Source organism: Centruroides sculpturatus, unplaced genomic scaffold (assembly GCF_000671375.1).
Source record: "Centruroides sculpturatus isolate CEXI.00-Female unplaced genomic scaffold, Cexi_2.0 scaffold225, whole genome shotgun sequence".
NCBI lineage: Eukaryota > Metazoa > Arthropoda > Arachnida > Scorpiones > Buthidae > Centruroides > Centruroides sculpturatus.
This window is the reverse complement of record NW_019384500.1, coordinates 371,168-384,094: the sequence shown is the minus strand read 5'-3', so window position 1 is coordinate 384,094 and position 12,927 is coordinate 371,168. Positions and strand designations below refer to the sequence as shown.

General features: G+C 32.8%; 1 protein-coding gene across 1 annotated transcript in view; it reads right to left on the bottom strand.

Moving 5' to 3' along the window:
- The window catches only part of LOC111622025 (zinc finger MYND domain-containing protein 11-like), a 170,845-nt gene extending 161,704 nt beyond the window's left edge, over positions 1–9,141 (bottom strand). Inside the window, exon 1 of the mRNA XM_023364322.1 lies at positions 8,930–9,141. The gene's annotated coding sequence lies outside the window, so the exon portion shown is untranslated. The remainder of the gene's footprint in view (positions 1–8,929) is intronic.
- Between the last annotated feature and the right edge of the window lie 3,786 nt (positions 9,142–12,927).

The following is a 12,927-nucleotide window of genomic DNA, read 5'->3' as shown; positions in this document are numbered from 1 at the left end:
GTGGTTGCGTCTCGATAGCTATAAGGGTGCGGGAGATATGAGGCTGAAAGTGGTTGAAAGTGGCTTTCTATTTCAAATGTTTTGTTAGATTTTTTCGAATTTGTTCAAATTAAATTCGAACATAAAATTCGAATTGGTTCGATTATAGAACGATTGAAAACGTTCCAGAAACGTTGAAAATTGTTCGTTTGACTAAACGTAAAAATTCTCTAATTAGTCTGGAAACGGGGGACCTAATTCTTGCATTCTGTGAAAACAGGTAAGATTAGCTATAATATAATTATCTTAATCGTTACTTTTTGCCCAGCGAAGAGGGTCCTTGCAGCTAGATTCTAGATTACTTAGAAAAACAGTCTTTTATATATATATACTATTACATACAAATAAAAACCTAGCGAAGCGGGATCTTGCAGCTAGTAATAAAAATAAAATGTGTAATTGTTTTTTTAACTATTCATTAAAATATATACAAGTATAATTGTTTATTAATTTAATAATTCAATGAAATAATAATAAAAAATAAAACATTAGAATGTGGTAGCCTTGTTCTTTCTCTGTCAATTATACATTTTTATAACAAAAGATGTCAATGAATAATGAGGATTCTGCAAGAAAAAACTTCCTTGCTTAAGGGCTCCACTTTATCAAGGAAATGCTGAATTAATACACTTAAGCATTGTTGTTTGATCATTATTAAACTCTTAAAATACAGAATACTACATACACAGTCTAATTTATATATCCTAAAATGAAAATTAAATAAAAACAGTAGAGAACAAAACTGTTTTAAATATACTATAAGCTAAGAATTACACTGCAACAGGCCTTGTGTAATGTGTACCCCACAGAAACCAAAACAAAATAGCCACATGGCAAACTACAGCCCACCAAATTCAAAACTAGCCAGTTTTCTGGTAATTCTAGATTTCTGGAAGACAGATATTTGCTCTGTACTGTATAACATATCAGCAATATCAGGTGATATTTATTCTTGATAGTGACAAAACCAAATGCAAATTTCAATCTTATTTCTTGATTTTACAAGAACAATTTTGAAAATATTTTCATCAAAATCTTATGCTATTCCAAGAAACTTACTAAGAATCAATATTTTACAACCAAAGTTGTTAGAAATTTCATAATCAAAAATTCTAAATTTAGTCTAACATTATATTCATATCCTATTACTTGTATGTAGACTCCAGAGTTCAAAGTACTTGACTAACTGTGGAAGGATTCCACAAACATTTATCAATCAGCTTTTAGAAATGAAACTTTTACAAGTTTTATACTTGTTCTTCTGATTCTACACTTGCTGAATGAGTGATCTAGTCTAAAACATTTTACTGAAATTAGTCCAATCTTAAAAATGCTTTGCATAATGTCTTATATATAAAATTATAAACATTTCAATCTTGAATTAATCTAGCAGATAGGTGAAAATTCTGTTACAAATGTTTTCAGTCTACTTCTAAGACCTGCTTCTAGTTAAATATTCAGAAAGGAAATGCTTTGAGTTACAACATTCCAAAATGAAATACATCCCCCATTGGTTATTTTTGAAAGGTTTAAATTCAAATTTAACCTTGACTCTTCTAATCATTCCATTCTGGAATGAATGTTATAGCCCGAAGCATTCCCTTTCTGAATATTTAACCTGAAGCAATCTTAGAAGTAGACTGAAAACATTCGTAACAAAATTTTCACCTATCTACTAGGTTAATTCAAGGTTGAAATGTTTATATTTTTATTCCTGCCTTGTTTTGTTGAAGACTGAACTGTTTTGCTTATATAAAATTCATCAAAACTGTGTTAACTAGTGTTTTTCAACTGAGATAAACATGGCCCTAGAGTTAAAACATCTCCGGGAGGTAAAAAAAAAAAAAGAATTTAAATCCAAGCAATTTAAAATCTTCTAGATCCAAGTCCTTAAAAATTCATAACAGTTTTTTTTACGAAATTCATATTATTTTATACATTAAAGGTATGAATTCAGTTACTTTAATGTATTAATATTTTGTTTTGACTGACTTCATGCCTACATTACAAAAGTAAATGCCATAGTACTTTAAATTGCAAATTAATAACTAAAAGTCAATGCAATTAAAATGATACAACTATTTAACTGCACAACACCAGGATGTATATAAAACGTACAACTCACCAACCAGCCTGTTTTGAATTAAGAAGAGACCTGAAGAAGTGCTCAGAAGGGGTAAATATTCGGTCACTTAAACATTATTCACACTGGTTAATTGGTTGGCAAGCCCTATGTTTTAATGATACAACTGATAACATATGCAACATTCATTGCATACAATATTTCAGTTTGTATTAACAGATGTTGTGGTAAAAATCAAAAATTAATGGAAAAGTTATTCAAAAGCTTTACTTGCAAAAGTGATTTAATAATTAACTAAATATGTTCCCAACCACCATAAAGTAAACAAACCATGATGCTCCGTTGTTGTTTGGGAACCCAGATGCTGTAAGTGCAAGTGAATCTTCATCAGGGAATTTGAATAAATGTTTGTTAAATCTTCAAACATAAAAATTTATTTTCAAACTGAATAATTTTTAAATCTGCTGTCATAAAGACCTATGGAGTAGATCTAAAACTTTAGAAAGTGATAATTTTGATAACTGCTAGACTAATTTTCAAGATTAGTGAGATTTTATGAACGAAGTAATCCAGTTAGAATTTGAAGTGGTAACATGTAAGTTAAAATACAGGGTGAGTCAAACGTCACTTAATACTCTTATCAAATCAAATTGAGTTGGGTAAAAGAAATTTTGATATTGCCGCAGCTCGCTCTTCCCACCATGTTGTTCATGGGGTAGAGGTTAGCAGCTTTGCCTATCGTGCAAAGGTGTCCGGTTCGAACCTCATTGATGCAGGCATTTTTTTTTGTGGGTACGTTCTCCTGGTCTGAGAACATATGTAAATACTAACAAATTACTATGTTTCTACCATGTCTCTATAATATATAACAGCAAGCTCTCAGGCTGACAGTGGTTCTTGTTCTCGTACTGCAAGCTGCAGGAGTTGTACATCGTCTGAGTTAATAAATACCTTTGTGTTCCTAACGACTGGTTGCAGTTTGTTCCTGCAACAATATGATAAAAACATGTTATACTTAGGGAAAACCATCTTTGTGTATGTTTCAGCTGGACTATCACCATTTTAAATTCACATCAAAATGTTTAAATGCAATCCTGCAATAAAAGAAATGAGGCTTGAATTTCAAAAGAAATGCAATAGTGACTTGTTTTCTACCTAACTTTAATCTGTTAAAAGCTAAAAAAATTAATATAACCATATTCTCTTTTTCCATGTGAATTAAATAATGCTGGGATGCAATACACGCTTGAGTGAAAACATTGCTAATTCAGACTAAGCTTTCTCCCAATTAATCCAAATTAGCCTCTAATGTTGAGGAGCAGATCACTTTGATGTCTGGGAAGAAAAGTTCATATAATGCACATTGTGACTTATCTTCAACTAATCAGTCTCTCAGAACTTATGCAGTAATTGTGCAACTATTACATGGAAAACAAGTAATACTTTTCCATGTAAACTATTACTTGGAATAGTTATCTACAGAGATATTATTGATTAAAACCATTTGCAATATCATGTGAATTCCTTTTGCCAAGCATCAGAATGATTTGGAATCATTCTTCCCATGTTAGAGGCATCCCAGTGTGGTTTAACACACATAAAAAAGGAGAATATGGTTATATTCATTTTTATAACTTTTCACAGATAAAAGTTAGATGAAAATCAAGTTCACCATTGCATTTCTCTTGAAATTCAAGCCTCATTTCTTTTATTGCATAATCCCATTCCCATTTAAACATTTTCAGATGAATTCAAGATGATGACAGTCCAGCTGTCAAACACAAAGATGGTTTTCCCTAGGCAGAACATGTTTCTATCATACCAAAATTTCTCCTGCCCAGCTCAGTTTGATCTTATAAGGAACTTTTGACTCATCCTTTACATTTATAAAAACCTTTCTTATTGTAATCAGAATTTTAGCTACAGTTTTTATTAACTTCAGGTAAACATATTTTATGTTATGAATGTGAAAAAATAAGGACATTGGAGAGTAACATGTGTGCATTAGGAAACCATGGAAATTTTTGAGGGACCAAACCAAATTAATAACCAGAATGATTGATTACCTCACTCTCAAAATTAAAATATTAATAAGTTACAAACAAAGCAATTAAGCATACCTATGATTTATGTGTCAATTCAGCCCATCAATCAAAAAGTTTGGGTATCACTGGTGTAGCTAATCATTGTCATTATCTATGAAAAATCTGTCACAAAAGAATCATAACAAGGACAAAGGCATTAGGTTTTCAACACTTAGATTATCTGTATTTCATATCCATACAAGTAAAGTCTGTAAAAATTTTTCACTGTAGAATGAGAAATCCCAAGATTATAGCAGCACATATGGGCTTCATCTGAGTGCTTCTTGTAGAGCCTCAACAGTCTAACCATCAACTAAAGAATGGTCAATCAATTAATTTAAGAAAGTACATACTTCCTATCTCTTTAAACCTAGCATACCATCATGTTATACCTTTGTGATCAGGTATGGTATAGATGAGAGTATGTTATCTATATTCTCATCTAAAACTGCTTTCAACAGTAATTGCTGATCTAGTAGGACACACTACTTTTTCCTATATGGCTGCCATTTTTTCTTTCATTGATACTAGTATCACCTCTTCAAAACTAGTTAGCAGAAAATGAAAAAAAATTTTAATTTTCTTTTATCTTTTGGCACAAACCAAATACTATTAACAGATTTTGAAAAAAAAAAATTTCATAATAAAATACTTTATGCCTATACTGTAAATTTTGACTTATTGAAATAAATTATTTCATTTCTAAATAAATATGAACGGTTAAAGGATGCCATTCCAGTAACAAAGTTGAATGAGTTTATTCATATATGTCCTCCTACTCTTAAACTAACATGAAAAATCCAAGTTTGATTATATTCAGACTGTCAATTTTTTGATAGCAGTCTTGATTAGAGTATCATCTCTCATTCATCTGATTGACATTATTGTAAATTTCTCAATTATAAAAGATTGACTGAAGCTGTTTATAGCTTTTGTAAAATGTGTCTCAAACCAATGAATCTAGTTTACTCTTGTCTAAATGGAAAACGTTTGTTTCATATCAAATTTAGCAATTATCTTCAAACTTTTAACTAAAAAAACAAGAATTTATGTATGTTACTATTGTTTGAAAAATTATACCTAGGAAAATTATCTAAATCCAGTTTATCAGAATTTAAAAGTTAGTCAGTCATTTAGTTGCCTTTCCTTGTTAACTGAATTTACAAAAGTCAGGAAATGATTATATATATGGAAATAAGTAAATGAATCCAGAAGTGAATCAACCATCCAAAAGTATTTTTGTTTAATTGTCTTCCAAGCCACAAGAGTATTTTCATCAACAAAATAAAAATAAACTTGATAAGAATCCATTAATTGTGGAAAATATTCAAAAAAGATACAAATATACACTGATCCTCTCCATGTTCATGAATAATTGGAACCAAGTAATCCTTCATAAACATCGAATTCTCAAACTTTGAGTTCCATTTTCAATGGTAAATTTATAATTTCTTCTAAGACTTTATATATTACTGCTGTTTTAAAAAATTTTCAGAAAAATGAATGGTTTTATTAAATAAATATACCATGCAATGATTTATAGTGCTGCAAAAATCATTTTAGTTAAAGACAAAAGAAAAAATAAACAAAACAGTAAGATTAGTTATGATAGATACCATACAAAATGAGTGAGTGCAGTGATGTTTTAGCACTGCACCTGCTTAAACATCTATTAGGTTGTTCGGAAAGTAAGTTCGTTTTTTTACCACTAGACAAATTACTCGTATTTTTTCCGCCATTTTTATTCTAAACCGTATTATCATTATATATTTTGACAGCTAGCATTTTAAGGCTTATTTGTAAAAAATTTTGTTTGATTTTGTGCATTGTTTATTTTTTGTGTCCCATCAAATATGGAACATCAAAAGCAGCATTTTCAACATATTTTGCTCTTTTATTACTGAAAAGATAAGAATGCTGTTCAAGTGAGAAAAAATTGTGGTACATGTATGGAGATGATGTGTTGAGAGAAAGACAGCGCCAAAACTGATTTACAAAATTTTGTTCTGGCAATTTCAATATTGAAGATGCACCACGTTCTGGATGGCCAGTTGAAGCCAATGAAAACAAAATAAAGGTACTGATTGAAGCAAACTGCTGAATAATCACTAAGAGATTAAATTTGTCAAATTGAACTGTTTATGATTACTTGAAACAAATGGTTTCGTTTCAAAGCTTGATATATGGATTCCATGTGTTCTTAAAGAGAGATGCTCTCTTTTGTGGGATTTTTTTGGAAATTTTTTTTTGGAGCTTTTACCAGACAATTTAACAATTGATTCAAAAGTGTACTGCCATTGAGTAAACAAATTGAGTAATATCATCAAACAGAAAAAGGTGGCCAGAATTGATCAACAAAACAGGTGTAGTGTTTTACCACGATAATGTAAAATTTCACACAAGTTTGGTAACTCATCAGAAACTGTTATAATTTAGATGGGAGGTGCTATCACACCAACCATATTCCCCAGATGGAGCACACTCTGATTATTACTTTTCCGATCTATACAAATTTTTTTTAACTGTAAGACATTTACTTGAAATGACAATGTCAAAAATCACTTGAATCGGTTTTTTGTAAGCAACGATCAAAACTTTTATGAATGTGAAATCATGCTACTACCAGAAACAATGACAACAGGTATTTGACCAAAATGAGTGATATATAATTCAATAAAATATTTATTTATTATAAAAATATTGTTTTTTTTTCCTCGGGAAAAAAACGAACTTACTTTCCGAACAACCCATTAGTTCTTCCAAGTGCCAACTCCAGTTTAAAGTGGTACATAATCTCCAATTTCCCAAAAGATCAAAACCTTTCACAAAAGTTGAAATTTTGGAGCATAAATTTCTGTCACAAATGATTAAATGCCTAAACACCGACATCCACAAACATCAAGAGTGTATGCAGGTACATTGAACTATTATATGACTTGATGCTGAAATCAGCATTTAACACCACTAATTTCAGCATTTGGACAAAAAAAAAAAAACAGAACTGTCTGACATGAGAGTATTTGATGCCATTTTTGGATACTTATTTACATGAATAAGTATTTTTACTTTTAGTGTTTAAATAATTACAGAAATAGACTTAATGTTGAGAATGATACAAGACTGATACAGAGTTCAATCAATTTAGTCTGATTAATGCAAAATATACAAATTATCCCAGCTATTAGAACTCTGATAATGATTTATAATTTTCTTTTAGTAATGTTGACATAAGAGTCTTTATGCATGAATATTGCTTTTAATAACCAATAAGATATTTTAATATTGAAAAACATTGAAAAATTTCAGAATTAATCATTGTATTTTATGCAAAAATTTTATTTTCTCAAGACAGTGCAATAAAACTCACACCATCTCTATATTTAACAAATAAATAACAAGAATAACTGCCAAAAGAAGAAAGTAAACATGCAGAAATGTAAAACTATTAAACACAAAAATAGTCATAGCTACTTATAAACAACACTGATTTTGTCATAATTGTAATAACATCTATAGACATATGGTAAAAATACAATTCAAAACTACAAATTTAACAAATAAACTGGAAACACAGCACACAATATTTTACTATGTCAAATCAAAATCTGTTACAAGTGCATCAATACAGAATTTGGAATCCCAACACAACAAGAAAAAGAACCAAAAGCAAAAGCCTATGGTCCTCTATCCAGATTCCACCCTCCGAACAGAGGAGAAAAATCAGCAACTCTAGAATAGATCCAACATGTCCCAAATCCGACATCGACGAAATAGCCCATTTCCAACCCTCCCTCCGGTCAGCAGCCCACCCAGTCACGTGCCATATCCTGATGATGATACCGACAAAGGGACGGGCCCTAAATCATCCCAGTGTAATCTCAGAGTCCCAAGAGACAGTGTTTGGTAGATAAATGAGTCTTACCCTCCAATAACGCAATCTTGATATTTACGACTGGTCCATCGCGTCAAAAATAGCATCCGTAATTTTTAATCGGCATACGTTGTACGAACGCACGATAAATTGTTAATTACGTCCGGTATACGTACTGTACATCGTGCGATGGCTTTAAACCTAGTGATTTTATTCGCCTGAGACTTTTAAGACTAATTTATAACAGCGACGAATCGGATTACGTCTTTCACCGTTCTTTAAGTAATTTTCGCTCAAGTTACAAAAACGCAGAAATTTCCTTAATGGTGGGCAGAGAATACGAGATTTCGATTAGTCTTTAATTTTACGACACGAACGTAATAGGGAACATGTACCGTAATCGGAGAATCTTCTACGCCATATTAATTCTATCATTAATCTGGATTTATCCGATTGCCACAGTCTATTAGTTTCGATCGGTCAGAGAATTAAACCTGGCAACTACGGGAATGGTGAAGAGAAGAGAATCCGGTCGACCGAGCGAGAAAAGTCGGGGTCTCGGGAGGACTACGATCGACGTTAATAATTAAGCTATTAGTAAATGCGTAACCGGATTAAGGCGTTCGTACTCGTTCTCACTCGAACTAACCCGGGAAAAAGGCAATTTTCGGCCGAAGGAGACGGCCCCTTCCGCGGGGTTGACGGTAAACAGCGTACGTATCCGACCACACGTCCGACTGCCACTTTTATCGGCGATTCCGTTTCTTTCCGAAATTGTTTCTGGTTTTTGTTAGCAAATATCACAATAGGCATTAGGCTTAGCATGAGAAGCAAAGACAGCGCCGATCTTACCTTTAAGTTGCGATATCGAAAAACGAAAAATTACAAAATTAACGGTCGGGGTCTCCACGCCAAGCATTCGTCCCCTGATCGATTTATAAAAGCGATATTAAATTTCCGGCAGCATTATCGATAACAAATCGTATGGTAAATAAACCGCATTGACGCACTCGACGTACACACGACGAGGTTCCCGAAAATGGTGGAACGGCCGGCGACGCGATGTCAAACGAAATTTCTATTAAAAACGTAAAAATTTCCGCCGACGTCTAAATTCATCCGGAAATAATTTTCCACCAAATTATCTTTCCTTCCCCTATTTTTTTTGGCGTTTAAAAATAAATTGGGCGTATTTCGGGTAGAATTATTTTAAAGTCCGGCGGGTTTTTTCTACGGAAGAGACACCCTGCGGAAAATTACTTACGATAGGGTGGGCGACCATCGCCGTGAATAACGGAGTCCTTAACTGCCTTCAGCTACCTGATAATTAAAATTGTTTTCGAACCGTCTTCACGGTATCTCGAGCTCCGTAAACTTTTGGTGGAGACATACGTAAATGAATATAATTTTTGGAAACATGAGACCGAATCGGGTGGTCGAAAAACCTCAAATTTTTCGGTTGTTGCCCAGATATGTCGGCTCTAATCCTCAATACGCAGCTGCCCTAATGTGGGTCTATCTGAACCCATGTTGGGCTAGAGAAAAAGTCCTCTTAATCCCCACAGTGCGGAAAGAATGAAAAGTAAATATATCAGATAGTTTCGGTTGCAAATGTATTTTTACAACGACAAACTTTTTTTAAGTCACGCGATTGAAAATGATACGACAAGCGAAAGACGGAGCACGTTACAAGTTCGTTTCGTTTGTAGTTAAAACTAAAACTTGAAAAACAATAATAATCATAGCATTATTCGAATGAAATGAAAGATATAAGCATTAATGGGGAAGAACGTCTAAAAACTGATAAGAAAATTAAGTTAGTCGAAAAATATTGTTACTAATGGTATGTCATAGTGGGAAAGGAAATCGTCACAATTATTGTCTTGGTTATAACATTTACTGCTTATAAGTCACGTAAGGAATCGTGCATAAACGATGTCACGCTAAAATTTCACATTTTTTATTGGCCTGTTTTTAAAATTAGCCTAGCCTTGACGTGAAAGGTAGGTAGATCTGTTTTACGGAAATGCTCGATTTTGATAACTGGGTATAGGGTCAAACTTTTGGGTTTAAGTTGATAGAGATAATGAAAATAAAAATTTTAAAAAGGACATTGGAGATTTGAAACTGAATAGTGGAAAAATTCGTACTCAACGTGATGACGTAGTGATCTTTATTTAAAAGATCAAAGAGAGAAAAAGTTCTTTTTGTAGAATTACGTGGTATCCAAAATTAGTATCCTAAATGAAAACGTGTTTTAAATTTTTTCGTGTCTTACCTAAATTAAGATATTGAATATGAGGATATAATTAAGACAGAGTGCAAGATAAAAGGATAGTCGTATTAAGTGATACAATTATTGTTCTACTTAAGGATACAACACAAAATATAACTTATTTTTTAAAGTTTGAACTATCACACATTTACAACCATTGTAGTATAATAGACGAGAAGTATAAAATTTATGTGAATAAACACTTAATTTCTTGTTTTTTTAGAAATTTTTTTAACTTGAAATGTTAAAGTTGGTTATCAAAACTGCCCCAATTACCTTATTATTGAGAAATTTTCATTTTCAAATATAATATTTTTATTTACTGTATTACACAATAAAGTTATTGTCTGCTTTATATAAACGACCAACATGTTTCAAATCGGTTTTCTATATTTTGTCGGATACATAGTACTGTAGTTTGTAACTAGTAATAGAAATACAGTATAATGAAATTATATACGGGGGTGCAAAAGTACGTATAGAGTTGTTATGGAAAAAACATGCAGGGAGAAAATAGGAAGAAAAAACATTTGTATGTACAAATTAAATCACAAATAAATAAGGAATACGAACTAAAAATATAATAAAAATAATAATGAACAAAAACATTTGTCCCAAAAAAAAGGTTATAAAAATTCAATGGAGTCAGAAAATTTCTTCTTTTGTTTTCTTACATAAATGTAAAATTTTTAAGAAAAGATTTTAAAAAGATATAAAAAAGAAATTAATCTGCAGAGAAAAAACTTTTATTTACATTATTACTAACAAGCTTCCCAAATGCATTTCGCCTACGGCCTCTTCAGTGGGGCTTACAGTACAAAATCTACGTTCTAACAGTCAACTCATTGAAGAGCCACTTATATGGTTAACAAAAAATTCCCAGCATTCCGCTGTTAACATTCCGGTATTTAAATTAACATTATTGTTTTGCATAATTATAGCGAAGTGTTCTTTTACCTTTCGCTTTACATTATTTTTTCCCTAAAAATTATTTTTAATTTATTAATATTTATCTGACAATTATTACTATTACAATGTTGGAAGACAGGAGAATTACTCATTTTCAACCTTACGGCAGCCAAATGTTCTGACAGTCTGATCCTTAATCTTCGTTTTGTTTCACCGACGTAAAATTGAAGTTTTATATTATCCAAAAGTCAGAAGGGAAAGAAAAATATAATTTTTTCGTAATTTTACATTTATGTAAGAAAACAAAAGAAAAACATTTGTATTTCTCAGATTCTCAACTGTATACTGTACTTACTTTTGCAACCCTCCCGTGTATAATCGGAGATTTTAATATTTTAATGAAACTTGATAACGTTGATACAGTTATTGAATTATTGTTTGTAATTTCCAGTGACCTAACTATATAATGATACTGCATATGTAGCAGTGGCATGCCGTGACATTTGATGATAAGGAAGCTGTGTTTCTGTAAAAAGCCGACTTCCAAGGGCAATTAGTCAGTGATGGTCTAGGGCAGGGGTCGGAATTAGCGGCTCGCGAACCGCATGCGGCTCTTTGCATAGACGTTTGCGGCTCTTCGAACATAAACTCCAATTTTACCTCACCTCATTTCACCGCAGCCTTATAACATAAATTTATGAGATAGAGCCGCCGAACAAACTTCGACTCGCACGGCATACTCTCTACCACTCTAGCCCGTTCGCACATGACCACACTCGCGTTGATCAATATGAGTCGCATGCGAGTGGCAGCATTCTTTCTTTCTTTCTTATCTTATCATATTAATATGGAGACTTTAGCCTGTTGGCTTTTTCTCCGAATCACTCCGCTTAGAAATTAGGTAAAGCGGTTGGTGCGGTGAACAAAACGCTTCAAGATTTCCATATGTTGGCGAGGAGGAAGGTCGGTATGAGGCCAGTATATCGGAGTTAAGGTTCGGACGATCGTAACATCTAAGGTTAAGAGACGGCCTACCTCTTGGCGGGCCCCTGTGTATTGCGGACAGACTAGCCAATAGTGGAAGTTTCTGGCGAGCCACAGTAGGGGCACATTGGCGTCGAGAATAGAGAAAATTGTTCAAGGGGGCCGTATCGGTTCGAAGTCTAGCCAATAGAGTTTCTGTGTGGCGAGACGAGGCGTGATGGTATATCCAAGGTACGAAAGGTCGGAGATGGTCGCGACCTTTTCCCCGAAGAATGGTAGAGTGTAGTTGAGTGGCAGCATTTAAAGCATATCTATATATACATAAATTATTTTTTTTGCGAAAAATACGCTGAACTTTGGAGACATCATTAATATAAATATAATTTTTATGGACGTTAAATAATAAATGGTTATTAGTAGGTCCGCTGCTCGTTTAAACTCAACGGTTTGTACTGTACAATATCCGCTATTGGTCTAGATTCGACCAATCCTGTCGCGACACGGGTCGGCGGTGACGTTTTATGAGTTTTATACGAGTTTTTTTAGCGTGTTTGTACGAATACTGTCGCAATTTTTTCGCCGTCATATAGGATTCCGAACTATATGAACCCGTGTTATATGGGGGCCGACTGTATATAATATAAAACAGAGCCGGAAAACTAAAATAACACAATTAAATGTC